General features: G+C 43.5%; 1 protein-coding gene across 2 annotated transcripts in view; it reads left to right on the top strand.

Annotated features, from left to right (window-relative positions):
• Nucleotides 1–5,155: 5,155 nt before the first annotated feature.
• Nucleotides 5,156–15,640, top strand: part of ZMAT3 (zinc finger matrin-type 3) — a 99,783-nt gene continuing 89,298 nt past the window's right edge. Inside the window, exon 1 of one of the 2 annotated variants that reach the window (XM_077487938.1) lies at nucleotides 5,156–5,453. The gene's annotated coding sequence lies outside the window, so the exon portion shown is untranslated. The remainder of the gene's footprint in view (nucleotides 5,454–15,640) is intronic. The other variant, XM_077487937.1, reaches the window with a different exon arrangement.

The raw sequence follows: 15,640 nt of genomic DNA on the forward strand, positions 1-15,640 counted from the left end.
GTAAATAGAGTTGGATAAAAAAATAAAAATAAAAAATAAAAAACAAGCAGTGCCATGCGCTTTTAAGTGCACTGGATGGCCCTTGACCAAAATTAGCACTGCACTAGCCTGCATTAAAATGCTGTGCTGTACCATGCAGGCTAGTGGCAATGTTAGCTCCAGCAGTAAGCTGCGCGATTTGCAGTGCAATACATCACACTGCCTTATTTTCTATTTTATTTGACATATGGGGGGGGAGATTTCCTAAAACTGGAGCACTCAGAATCTGGTTCAGCTGTACGTGATAGCCAATCAGCTTCTAACTTCAGATTGTTCAATTAAGCTTTGACAATAAAACCTGGAAGCTGATTGGTTTCTATGCACCAGATTTCCCTCTCTCTAGTTTTAGTAAATAACCCCTATGGCAACACTTAAATTACAGTGCATCTGGAAAGTATTCACAGCGCTTCGCTTTTTCCACATTTTGTTATGTTACAGTCTTATTCCAAAATGGATTAAATTCATTATTTTCCTCAAAGTTCTACAAACAATACCCCGTAATGACAACGTGATAAACATTTGTTTGAAATCTTTGCAAATTTACTAATGTATTCACAGCCTTTGCTCAATACAATATCAATCCGATTATAGCCTCAAGTCTTTTTAACCACCTCAACACAGTGCAGTTACACCCCCTTCCTGCCCAGACCAATTTTCAGCTTTCAGCGCTCTCACAGTTTGAATGACAATTACTCAGTCATGCAACACTGTACCCATATGAAACTTGCGTCCTTTTTTCCACACAAATAGAGCTTTCTTTTAGTGGTATTCAATCACTAGAGGGTTTTTTATTTTTTGTGCTATAAATAAAATAAAATGTAAATTTTGTGAAAAAAATGCCTTTTTCTTTGTTTCTGTCATAAATTTTTGATAATTAGTAATTTTTCTTCATACATTTTGGCCAAAATTTATACTGCTACATATCTTTGGTAAAGATAACCCACATTAGTGTATATTATTTGGTCTTTGTGAAAGTTAAGCTGGCCATACACCTATAGATTATCTGCAGATTTTCTATGGTTAGATGGAAAAAGTGGGAGATTCCTCCATCCACACAGTTTAGCGAACATGGAGAAATCTGTTGCACTTTTTCCATCTAACTATAGAAAATCTGCAGATAATCTATAGGTGTCCATGATGGACCGTGACAGGTACTTGGGTACCCTGATGGACCGTGACAGGTACTCGGGTACTCTGATGGACCGTGACAGGTACTCGTGTACCCTGATGGACCGTGACAGGTACTCGTGTACCCTGATGGACCGTGACCGTGCACTCTGATGGGGACACTGATGTAAGGGGGCACTCTGATGGGGACATCTGATGTAAGGGGACACTCTGATAGGGACACCTAATGTAAGGGGGCACTCTGATGGGGACACTGATGTAAGGGGGCACTCTGATGGGGACACTGATGTAAGGGGGCACTCTGATGAGGACACCTGATGTAAGGGGGCACTCTGATGGGGACACCTGATGTATGGGGTGGTTCTGATGGGGATACTGATGTAAGGGGCCACTCTGATGGGGACCCTGATGTAAGGGGGCACTCTGATGTGGACACCTGATGTATGGGGTGGTTCTGATGGGGATACTGATGTAAGGGGCCACTCTGATGGGGACACCTTATGTAAGGAGGCACTCTGATGGGGACACCTAACATAAGGGGGCACTCTGATGGGGACCCTGATGTAAGGGGGTAGACTGATGGGGACACCTGATGTAAGAAGGGATGCTGATGGTGACACCTGATGTAAGGGGATGCTTTGATGGGGACACCTGATGTAAGGAGGCACTCTGATGGGGACACCTGATGTAAGGAGGCACTCTGGTGGGGACGCCTGATGTCAGGGGGCACTCTGAGGGGGACATTGATGTAAGGGGGCAATCAGATGGGGACACTGATGTAAGGGGGCACTCTGATGGGGACCCTGATGTAAGGGGCAATCAGATGGGGACACTGATATAAGAGGGCACACTGATGGGGACACCTGGTGTCAGGGGGTACTCTGAGGGGGACATTGATGTAAGGGGGCAATCAGATGGGGGCACTGATGTAAGGGGGCACTTTGATGGGGACACCTGATGTAAGGGGGCATTCTGATGGGGACACCCGATGTAAGGGGGCACTCTGATTGGGAGGGACCCTGATGTAAGGAGGCACGCTGATGGGGACACTGATGTAAGGGGGCACTCTGATGAGGACACCTGATGTAAGGGGGCACTCTGATGTGGACACCTGATGTATGGGGTGGTTCTGATGGGGATACTGATGTAAGGGGCCACTCTGATGGGGACCCTGATGTAAGGGGCCACTCTGATGGGGACCCTGATGTAAGGGGGCACTCTGATGTGGACACCTGATGTATGGGGTGGTTCTGATGGGGATACTGATGTAAGGGGCCACTCTGATGGGGACACCTTATGTAAGGTGGCACTCTGATGGGGACACCTAACATAAGGGGGCACTCTGATGGGGACCCTGATGTAAGGGGGTAGACTGATGGGGACACCTGATGTAAGAAGGGATGCTGATGGTGACACCTGATGTAAGGGGATGCTTTGATGGGGACACCTGATGTAAGGAGGCACTCTGATGGGGACACCTGATGTAAGGAGGCACTCTGGTGGGGACGCCTGATGTCAGGGGGCACTCTGAGGGGGACATTGATGTAAGGGGGCAATCAGATGGGGACACTGATGTAAGGGGGCACTCTGATGGGGACCCTGATGTAAGGGGCAATCAGATGGGGACACTGATATAAGAGGGCACACTGATGGGGACACCTGGTGTCAGGGGGTACTCTGAGGGGGACATTAATGTAAGGGGGCAATCAGATGGGGGCACTGATGTAAGGGGGCACTTTGATGGGGACACCTGATGTAAGGGGGCATTCTGATGGGGACAGCCGATGTAAGGGGGCACTCTGATTGGGAGGGACCCTGATGTAAGGAGGCACGCTGATGGGGACACTGATGTAAGGGGGCACTCAGATGGGGCACTGATGTAAGGGGGCACTCAGATGGGGACACTGATGTAAGGGGGCACTCAGATGGGGGCACTGATGTAAGGGGGCACTCAGCTGGGGACACCTGATGAAAGGGGGTGCTCTGATGGAGGCATTGATGTAAGGGGACACTGATGTAAGAGGACACTCTGATGGGAACCTGATGTAATAAGGGACACGATGAGGACTCCTGATGTACAGTAAAGGGGAACTCTTATAGGGTTGTTTGATATAATGGTGCGCAGGTTCTGTTTAATCCCCCTAACTTAATGACAGCCTAATACATACTAGTGTTTCTTAGGCTGGGTTCACACTGCTGTGGTGACAAGAATCGGATGTGATTCGCACCGCACTGCAGTGCAAATCACATCCGATCTCTGTGCGATGCGAGTTCAGCCATACAGATAGCATGGCTGAATTCGCATCGCATCTGGCCCAAACTCGCACAGGACCCTTTTTTTGGTCCGCAGCAGAATCGGATCGCATGGGTGTTCACACCATGCGATCCGATTCCTGTCCGAGTTTGCAGATCGCACTGCGATATGCAAACTGATCTGGGGGTGTCATTAACGTTTCACTGACACTCTCAGCAGTTCGCATAGGGCAGTTTGAACTGCCGCCGGGAGGCATGCAATGCGGAAACCGCAGCGGAATCGCAGCGTTCCTGCATCGCTGCAATGTGAACCCAGCCTTAGGTTGTGAGACCTGATGTAAGGGGGCGCTCTGATGGGGACACCTTATGTAAGGGGGCACTCTGATGGAGACATTGATGTAATGGGACACTCTGATGGGGACATCTGATGTAAGGGGGCACTTTAATAGGAACACCTAACGTAAGGGGGCACTCTGATGGGGACATCTGATATAAGGGGGGACTCTGAAGGGGACACCTAACATAAGGGGGCACTCTGATGGAAACATTGATGTAGAGGACACACTGATGGGGACACCTTATGTAAGGGAGCACTCTGATGGGGACACCTAACATAAGGGGGCACTCTGATGGGGACACCTAAGATAAGGGGGCACTCTGATGGAAACATTGATGTAGAGGACACACTGATGGGGACACCTTATGTAAGGGAGCACTCTGTTGGAGACATTAATGTAAGGGGACACTCTGATGGGGACACCTTATGTAAGGGGGCACTCTGATGGGGACACCTAACATAAGGGGACACTCTGATGGGGACACCTTATGTAAGGTGACACTCTGATGGGGGAACCTGATGTAAAGTGGCACTCTGATGGGGACACCTTATGTAAGGGGGCACTCTGATGGGGACACCTTACATAAGGGGGCACTCTGATGAGGACACCTTATGTAAGGGGGCACTCTGATGAGGACACCTTATGTAAGGTGGCACTCTGATGGGGACACCTGACATAAGGGGGCACTCTGATGGGGACACCTTATGTAAGGGGGCACTCTGATGGGGACACCTGACATAAGGGGGCACTCTGATGAGGACACCTTATGTAAGGGGGCACTCTTATGGGGACACCTAACATAAGGGGGCACTCTGATGAGGACACCTTATGTAAGGGGGCACTCTTATGGGGACACCTAACATAAGGGGGCACTCTGATGGGGACATCTAACATAAGGGGACACTCTGATGGGGACACCTAACATAAGGGGACACTCTAATGGGGACACCTAACATAAGGGGGCACTCTGATGGGGACATCTAACATAAGGGGACACTCTGATGGGGACACCTAACATAAGGGGACACTCTAATGGGGACACCTAACATAAGGGGGCACTCTGATGGGGACATCTAACATAAGGGGACACTCTAATGGGGACATCTAACATAAGGGGGCACTCTGATAGAAACTGATGTAATAAGGGTCACTGATGAGGACTCCTTGACTTTTCTCTGACCCCCCAGATCCGCCAGGCTCCGCTCAGTGTGGTGCATGGCTGTGTAATCTAGTGAGCAGTGTAAAGTGCAGACACAGAGAAGACAATCGTCATCTATGTTCCATAGCCATGAACAGGTCACCACACATAAGAAGCCCTCAGGGTTCCATCCTCATACAGTTCCAGCGTCCTTGTTCTCATGTCTCTCCTTCAGGTCGGTGTAGCATCGTCCAGTGTATGAGGAGGAGGCTGCACATCACCTGTCCGCTCCTCTCTGCACCACACCGCCGTACAGTCAGCCGGGGAAGACGGGCTTGTGTGGCAGACAGCCAATGGGAGGGCGGGAGGCCCCGGAAGCGTCCACTCAGCCGAGGAGGAGGAAGGGACTCTGCGGCGGCTGCTGCCTCCTGGATGTGTAGAGCAGCCCGCCGGTTCTGGGCCTGTCACTGTCCGCTCCGGAGAATGAGCCCACAGCCGGCAATGTGCTCCCTGTCCTCGCTGAGACTCCATGCTTCAGGCTGAGCCTTGCAGAGTGTGTGAGTACAGACACAGCCCTCCATCATGTCCATCACTGGCCTGCCTGCCTGCCGGGGGCCATTCCTGGCACTGGTCCTGGACACCTTCCTACATCTACACAGCATGCCAGCAACCCCATTCACTGCCCTCCATAATATGCATCTCTCCTACAAAACAGCAGTGTGTTCTTAGTACATAGCATCACACACCACACACACACACACACCACACACACATCTCTGCTAGGGATCCCCAGTCATATCAGGTCATTGAGCGGCCAGCATCCACCTCACATGAGGACAGAATGTGGGCACCCGCTTCATTATCACTGACCCAGCATCGTACATCATGGCATCACCTACATACACTTCATGGCCTCCATCATACTACACATACAGTGCACTACTAATAGTGGATTGTACGAGGAGTCTACTACTAATAGTACAAGGAGTCTGCTACTAATAGTGGATTGTACTACTAATAGTGGATTGTGCAAGGCTTGTACTACTAATAGTGGATTGTACAAGAAGCGTGCCACTAATAGTGGATTGTACGAGGAGTCTACTACTAATAGTACAAGGAGTCTGCTACTAATAGTGGATTGTACTACTAATAGTGGATTGTGCAAGGCTTGTACTACTAATAGTGGATTGTACAAGAAGCGTGCCACTAATAATGGATTGTACAAGGAGTGTACTACTAATAGTGTATTGTTCAAGGAGTGTACTACTAATAGTGTATTATATTACTAATAGTGGATTGTACAAGGATTGTACTACTAATAGTGGATTGTACTACTAATAGTGGATTGTACAAGGCTTGTACTACTAATAGTGGATTGTACAAGAAGTGTACCACTAATAGTGGCGTGTACTACTAATAGTGGATTGTACAAGGACTGTACTAATAATAGTGGAGTGTACAAGGCTTGTACTACTAATAGTGGATTGTACCGGAAGCGTACCACTAATAGTTGATTGTACATGGAGTGTACTACTAATAGTGGATTGTACTACTAATAGTGGATTGTACAAGGCTTGTACTACTAAAAGTGGATTGTACCGGAAGCGTACCACTAATAGTTGATTGTACATGGAGTGTACTACTAATAGTGGATTGTACTACTAATAGTGGATTGTACAAGGCTTGTACTACTAATAGTGGATTGTACTACTAATAGTGGATTGTACAAGGCTTGTACTACTAATAGTGGATTGTGCAAGGCTTGTACTACTAATAGTGGATTGTACTACTAATAGTGGATTGTACAAGGCTTGTACTACTAATAGAGGGATTGTACAAGGCTTGTACTACTAATAGTGGATTGTACAAGGCTTGTACTACTAATAGTGGATTGTACAGGAAGCGTACCACTAATAGTGGATTGCACAAGGAGTGTACTACTAATAATGTATTGTACAAGGACTGTAATACTACTAGTGGATTGTATTACTAATAGGGGATTGTACAAGGATTTTACTACTAATTGTGCATTGTACTACTAATAGTGGACTGTACAAGGATTGCACTACTAATAGTGGGATTGTACAAGGCTTGTACTACTAATAGTGGATTGTACAAGGCTTGTACTACTAACAGTAGATTGTACTACTAATAGTGGATTGTACAAGGATTGTATTACTAATAGTGGATTGAACTACTAATAGTGGATTGTACAAGGCTTGTACTACTAATAGTGGATTGTACAAGAAGTGTACCACTAATAGTGGATTGTACAAGGAGTATACTACTAATAGTGGATTGTACTACTAATATTTGGTTGTACAAGGCTTGTACTACTAATAGTGGATTGTACAAGAAGCATGCCACTAATAGTGGATTGTACAAGGAGTGTACTACTAATAGTGGGTTATATTACTAATAGTGGATTGTACAAGGCTTGTACTGCTAATAGTGGATTGTACAAGAAGCTTACCACTAATAGTGGAGTGTACTACTAATAGTGGATTGTACAAGGAGTGTACCACTAATAGTGGAGTGTACTAGTAATAGTGGATTGTACAAGGAGTGTACTACTAATAGTGGAGTGTACAAAGCTTGTACTACTAAAAGTGGATTGTACACGAATCGTACCACTAATAGTTGATTGTACAAGGAGTGTACTACTAATAGTGGATTGTACTACTAATAGTTTGTTGTACAAGGCTTGTACTACTAATAGTGGATTGTACAAGAAGCGTGCCACTAATAGTTAATTGTACAAGGAGTGTACTACTAATAATGTATTGTACAAGGACTGTAATACTGTACAAGGAGTGTACTACTAATAGTGGGTTATATTACTAATAGTGGATTGTGCAAGGATTGTACTACTAATAGTGGATTGTACAAGGATTGTACTACTAATAGTGGATTGTACTACTAATAGTGGATTGTACAAGGCTTGTACTGCTAATAGTGGATTGTACAAGAAGCTTACCACTAATAGTGGAGTTTACTACTAATAGTGGAGTGTACAAGGCTTGCACTACTAATAGTGGATTGTACTACTAATAGTGGATTGTACAAGGCTTGTACTACTAAAAGTGGATTGTACAGGAAGCGTACCACTAATAGTTGATTGTACAAGGCTTGTACTACTAATAGTGGATTGTACAAGAAGCGTACCACTAATAGTGGAGTGTACAAGGCTTGTACTACTAAAAGTGGATTGTACACGAATCGTACCACTAATAGTTGATTGTACAAGGAGTGTACTACTGATAGTGGATTGTACTACTAATAGTTGGTTGTACAAGGCTTGTACTACTAATAGTGGATTGTACAAGAAGCGTGCCACTAATAGTGGATTGTACAAGGAGTGTACTACTAATAATGTATTGTACAAGGACTGTAATACTAATAGTGGATTGTATTACTAATAGTGGATTGCATTACTAATAGTGGATTGTACAAGGATTTTACTACTAATTGTGGATTGTACTACTAATAGTGGACTGTACAAGGCTTGTACTACTCATAGTGGGATTGTACAAGGCTTGTACTACTAACAGTGGATTGTACTACTAATAGTGGATTGTACAAGGATTGTACTTCCAATAGTGGATTGAACTACTAATAGTGGATTGTACAAGGCTTGTACTACTAATAGTGGATTGTACAAGAAGTGTACCACTAATAGTGGATTGTACAAGGAGTATACTACTAATAGTGGATTGTACTACTAATATTTGGTTGTACAAGGCTTGCACTACTAATAGTGGATTATACAAGAAGCGTGCCACTAATAGTGGATTGTAAAAGGAGTGTACTACTAATAGTGTATCGTACAAGGAGTGTACTACTAATAGTGGGTTATATTACTAATAGTGGATTGTACAAGGATTGTACTACTAATAGTGGATTGTACTACTAATAGTGGATTGTACAAGGCTTGTACTACTAATAGTGGATTGTACAAGAAGTGTACTACTAATAGTGGAGTGTACTACTAATAGTGGATTGTACAAGGAGTGTACTACTAATAGTGGAGTGTACAAGGCTTGTACTACTAATAGTGGATTGTACAAGGCTTGTACTACTAAAAGTGGATTGTACAAGAAGCGTGCCACTAATAGTGGATTGTACAAGGCTTGTACTGCTAATAGTGGATTGTACAAGAAGCGTACCACTAATAGTGGAGTGTACTACTAATAGTGGATTGTACAAGGAGTGTACTACTAATAGTGGAGTGTACAAGGCTTGCACTACTAATAGTGGATTGTACTACTAAAAGTGGATTGTACAGGAAGCGTACCACTAATAGTTGATTGTACAAGGCTTGTACTACTAATAGTGGATTGTACAAGGCTTGTACTACTAATAGTAGATTGTACACAAAGCGTACTGCTAATAGTGAAGTGTACTACTAATAGTGGATTGTACAAGGAGTGTACTGCTAATAGTGGATTGTATTACTAATAGTGGATTGTACTACTAATGGTGGATTGTACAAGAAGGGTACCACTAATAGTGGAGTGTACTACTAATAGTGGATTGTACAAGGGGTGTACTAATAATAGTGGATTTTACAAGGAGTGTACTACTAACAGCGAACTGTACTATCAATAGTGGATTGTACAAGGCTTGTACCACTAATAGTGGAATTTACAAGGCTTGTACTACTAATAATGGATTGTACAAGGCTTGCACTACTAAAAGGGGATTGAACAAGGCTTGTACTTTTAATAGTGGATTGTACAAAGCTTGCACTACTAACACTGGATTGTACTACCAATAGTAGATCGTAGAAGGCTTGCACCACTAACAGTGGATTGTACAAGGCTTGTACTACCAATTGTGGATTGTAAAAGGCTTGCACTAGTAATAGTGGATTGTAAAAGGCTTGTACTATTAATAGTGGATTATACTACTAATAGCAGATTGTAGAAGGAGTGTACTACTAATAATGGATTGCACTTCTAAGGCTGTTCACACTGATCCGATACGAAAGTCAAACGACTTCCAATCCGAATTTGCCCTGTGACTTCATGTCCGACTTCCATGTGACTTCAGTGAAGGAGAACCAAATTCGATCCGACCATGCCAGGCCCTTTAAGGCTGGTATGAATCTTGGGGGAGGGGGGACCCTAAGCCAAAAAAAAAAAAAACGGTGTGGGGCCCCCCAAGATCATACCAGACCCTTTGGTCTGGTAAGGCTTTTGAGGGTAAACCGCATGCCAAAAAACCTCCCCAAAAAACCCAGTGTGGGGCCCCCCTAAATCTATACCAGACCCTTATCCGAGCATGCAGCCTGGTGCCCTCCCTTCCTGGACCATAACAGGCCACATGTCCTCAACATAGGAGGGTGGGTGCTTTGGGGCAGGGGAGCTCTGCGTCCCCCTACCCCAATCACCTTGTCCCCATATTCCCGACAACCCTGGGCGGTGGTTGTGGGTGTCTACAAGCAGGACGTTTGAATCTGGAAGCCAACTTTAACAAGTGGGCTCTCAGATCCCGCCCCCCCCATGTAAATGAGTGTGAAGAATGCCCACCGTCATAGCTACAACGTGTCTTCTTTCTCTGGTTTTGCCACCGTTTCTTCTCCCTCTGCTGCTGTTTTCTCACTTCGGGGATGATGTTCTCCCTCTGGTCTTCTCATTCCACTGCTGTCTTCTCCGCAGCTGACCTTGTCCTCCTCCGACGCTGGCTCCCGCCATTGTGTCATCTGTGATGTCTGCCAGTTCTTATATTGCCATGGGGCGTGGCCATTTGGTGACGTCACCATGAGGCTCCACCCCTTGTTACGGCAGGTGACCATGCCGTGTTTTATTCATTTTTTCAATTTTGCGTGGGGTTTACAGAGACAGTGTGCTCCTGGAGCGGTGAGATCCCTTCTTCACATTTCAAGGTATTTAGTAAGAGGCATGATGAGTTTTTGAAGTTGTCATTTTTTCCCACAATTCTTTGCAAAATCACATTTTTTTTTCACAAAATTGTCATATTATCAGGTTATTTCTCACACACAGCATATGCATACCACAAATTACACCCCAAAACACATTCTGCTATTACTGCGAGTACAGCGATACCACATGTGTGAGACTTTTACACAATGTGGCCACATACAGAGGCCCAACATGCAGGGAGCGCCATCAGGCGTTCTGGAGCACCCAGGACAATTCTGACATTTCTCTCCTACATGTAAAAATCATCATTTATTTGCTAGAAAATGACAGAGAACCCCAAAACATTATATATGTTTTTTTAGCAAAGACCCTAGAGAATACAATGGCGGTCATTGCAACTTTTTATCTTGCACGGTATTTGCGCAGCAATTTTTCGAACGCGTTTTTCTTGGAAAAAAAAAACGTTTTGTGCTTTAAAAAAAACAAAACAGTAAAGTTAGCCCAATTTTTTTGTATAATGTGAAAGATGAAGTTACACCGAGTAAATATATACCTAACATGCCACTCTTCAAAATTGCAAAGACTCGTGGAATGGCGCCAAACTTCGCTACTTAAAAATCCCCATAGGCGACGCTTTATTTTTTTCTTTTTACTGGTTACATGTTTTGAGTTACTAGAGGAGGTCTAGGGCTAGAATTATTGCTCTCACTCTAACGTTCGCAGCAATACCTCACATGTGTAGTTTGAACACCGTTTTCATATGTGGGCGGGATTTACGTAGGCGTTCGCTTCTGCATGCGAGCACACGGGGATAGGGGGGCTTTACATTTTTTTCTTTTTATTGTTCATTTTACTTTATTTATTTTAGTTTGACACTTTTTCCCCCCCAAAACAATTTTTGGATCACTTTTATTCCTATTACAAGGAATGTAAACATCCCTTGTAATAGAAAAAATAATAAGCTGCGCTGAGTGTACTATAAATTAAGGCAAAAGCCTACTGTGCAAATATAAAGAATGTAACAAATAAATACAATTCTATTCTGCCACCAACTGATGGGGAAACTGTATAAACCAAAATACATAAACCAATAGTGTAATTTATACTAACTGCCCTACCCTTAGGTGGGCAGACCACAACCTTAGTGACAAATAGTACAAATAATGTAAATCAGTTGATCAAATCTATGAAAAAAACACCCCGTGAACACAGAAAAAAGTCTCTATAAACTTAGAAATTGGTGAACAGAGAAACAGTCCAGCTGTAATTAGATACAAATGAGATCCTCCATAGATGAACAGTGTTCAATCCACCACCATATGTCTGAATTCACTTCTTACCGGAAATTCATGACCCCCACTACATAGGTGTGTAATCATCCCCCACTCCAAAGGAATCCTTATTGATTGCCTTGCACCACCGTTTTCATATGTAAATGACTGGATACATTTTCATAGAATACCTCTCATATGTTTGGAATTGCTGGGTATTGCAAAGTATTGGCAGGGTATTGCAGGGTTAATTGTCAGTGAGCAGTGCTGTGGGCACTACAGATCTATCCCACAGCGCTGCTGCCACCGATCTCTCTCCTCGCACTATACCGATCGGTACAGTGAGGGGAGTGAGGAACCGTCATCATGAAATGAAGCCGGTTTGTTTACAAGTGATCGCTCCGGAGAGATCACGTGATAAATGGCCGCGACGAGTGGCTGTTTACCGTGATCCGTGATGCGGTCACAGATGTTCTTGAGTGCATGCGGAATTCTGGGAGGACGTACTATGAGTTAAGCAACAGCCCTGTAGCCGTCATTCGGCTATGGGCTGGTTGTTAAGCGGTTAAATTACCTAGGCTTGGTTCACACCTCTGCAGCTGTGATTTGATCTGATTTTCAGTGCGATTATGTAGTGCAACCAGGGCGGATTTGATTTAAATCAAGTTGATTTAAATCTTGATTTAAATCACTAGTAAAAAGGCTTAATTTAAATCATAATTTTTAAAGAGCAACTTTTATCTCTATCCCGCAGCAGCTCCTCATCTAACCCGCTGTTGACTCACCGACAGTCCTTCACTTTAATGGGATGGCTGATGATGCGGCAGTGACACAAGGTGAGGGAGGGGGCGGCAGCAGGTGAGTGGATGCTCGCTAACAGGTGCTGCCATGATGGATCTGAAATGACAGGTGCTCTTTAAATGTAAGGACTTATTACCTGCTTTACCCATAGGTAGAGAAAATTCATTATATATCTATATATATAAATATCACCAAACTGGGTCTCTTTTCTGGCCTTCTGCCATTTTGCTCCTCAAGGGAGGAATAAAGGCACTTCAAGCTATGTGCAGAAAGATCACAAAGTTTATAAGCTGATTAGAAGACTTCACTTTTCATTTTTACTGCTTGCCCTTCCTCCTCACACTTAGAGCCTGGTACAGATGCATTTATCTTTAAACAATCATACAGTTTGTAGTGTACATAGATTTACAAACAATGGTATAAAGGAATATTCCAGAACTTTTAGCTCATGGTTACTGTGATATTGTATGAATGCATCAGTGCAGCGCATGTTATCTCAGTTTGCAGAGCTTGGATTCATTGAATGAGTTTATCAAACGATAGATTTTTACTCCAAAAGCATTTTATTAAAATAAATTTGATAAAAAATCAATAAAATCCGATTTAAATGTAAAAAAATGATTTTTATCCACCATGAGTGCGACTTGCTGATGTGGTTTGCATATTCTATGGGGCCAAAATTGCACTGGAATGGCACCAAAATATCACTTGACCCTTTCCCCAAAAACACTGTTCTGTTCTGCATTGATGTGAATGGGCACCATTGAAAACAATGTGATTTCCATTGCCATTCAATTCTGTGCGACTCAAATTGCACCTGAAATTGCACTAGTATGAACCAAGGCTTTTTTTTTTTTTTTTTACACTGTATAGGGCTGATTTACTAAAGGAAAAGTAGAAAAGCCAAGATAAATCACTGTGGTACAGTTACACTGTGTCCCCTCCTTCCACTCCGAGGTAGCAGGGATCAGGTGTATAAAACGTACACATGATTTCCCCCTCATTTTCAGGGGGAAAAAGTGCATGTTGCACACCGATAAATATAGTCTTTTTTTGTTTTTCTTTTAATTGTGATATTTATTATAGCAAAAAGTAAAAAATATTGTTTTTTTTCAAACTTGTCGCTCTTCTTTTGTTTATAAAAATAAAAACCACAGAGGTGATCAAATACCACCAAAGAAATCTCTATTTGTGGGGAAAAAAATGATATGATCATTTGGGTACAGTGTTGCATGACCGTGCAATTGTCATTCAAAATGTTACAGTGCTGAAAACTGAAAATTGGCCTGGGCAGGAAGGGGGTGAAAATGCCCTGTATTGAAGTGGTTAAAGTGAAATGTAAACATTACTTTAGACTGGAATGAGGAAAAAGTTCTCAGGGCTACTCTGTCTTGCATTAAACATAGATTGGTTTTTTTTATGGCCTAACACCTATATTTCCAAAGCCCTGTGGCCTGTGGTAGACTGTCTTGAGGGTCAAATGCCAGAGGTTGGCATCCTCAACTGGATGGAGTTTCTCTGGATGTGGGTGAACCATGTGGTCTTGATGAATGAGCAATGGAATCTCCAGGAGCAAAAACAGGAGGTCTGGTAATCACTTTAGTAAAGAAAACCATGGCTTGCGAGGCTAGAAAGGAATCACAGCAATCACTATACCCTGATGTTTTCAAATGCTGTCTAGAAGAAGAAAGCATACAACAATTGGAGGAAATACTTTATCCTGGACCTGGGTCTGAACCTGAGACCTCTGTGGTGTCTGGCTGTGGCTTTTCTTGCTTTGCCACCATGGATGCTGGACAGCTCCCTTCCTGTTTCTTTAGACAACTTTGCCTTGTATCTTTCTTCTCTTATACCTTGAACCCTTTGCCTTGTATCTTTCTTCTCTTATACCTTGAACCCTTTGCCTTGTATCTTTCTTCTCTTGAACCTTGAACCCTTTGCCTTGTATCTTTCTTCTCTTGAACCTTGAACCCTTTGCCTTGTATCTTTCTTCTCTTGAACCTTGAACCCTTTGCCTTGTATCTTTCTTCTCTTGAACCTTGAACCCTTTGCCTTGTATCTTTCTTCTCTTGAACCTTGAACCCTTTGCTTCTCTCATAAACTTCCTGATTTAGGCTCCATTCACACTTGTGCCAGTTGTCATCAAGTTGCATGACAAGTCCTTCCCCATGTTTTCCAATGATAACCATTCATATATGCGCGACTTAAGTTGCAGCAACTTCAAAGTAGTTCATGCACTACTTTGGTCTGATTTTTATGCAACTTGAGGGCCATAGACTTCAATGTTAAACCTCAGAAGTTGCATGAAAGTCATACCTGAATGTTATACAGTGCAACTTATGTGAAACAGTTGTGCATTATTACTGGTCAAAGCCAAAGTTGTATCCAAGTTGCACCCACCAAAGTTGCGTCAAAGTTGCACCCCAAAGTCGGCGCAACTTTGGAGTCATAAAAGTGTGAATAGAGCCTTAAGCCATGTCTCTGTACTTCATGTTTGTCAGAATATTTTGCTCTCTCCAGCTGAAATCTTGCTCCTTTGCATACTTGCTCCTGTCCTTATCTTTACTACTACTTGTTACCAGTCCTTGGCTTGTTTATCGACTATGCTTTTGTCTGATCCCATCCAGCTACTATATGTTATCGATCCTTGGCTTGTTCATTGACTATGCTTTCAAATAGTAGCTGGATGAGATCAGACGAACGCGTAGCCCTAGGACCCTTGGTCTGTTTACTGCCTACGCTTCTACTTGATCCCTACCTGCTATATCTGCTACTGAAGAAAAGAAG

The sequence above is a fragment of the Lithobates pipiens genome, unplaced genomic scaffold (genome assembly GCF_037356315.1).
Source record: "Lithobates pipiens isolate NorthernLeopardFrog02 unplaced genomic scaffold, aLitPip1_a1.2 Scaffold_18, whole genome shotgun sequence".
NCBI classification, from domain to species: Eukaryota; Metazoa; Chordata; class Amphibia; order Anura; family Ranidae; genus Lithobates; species Lithobates pipiens.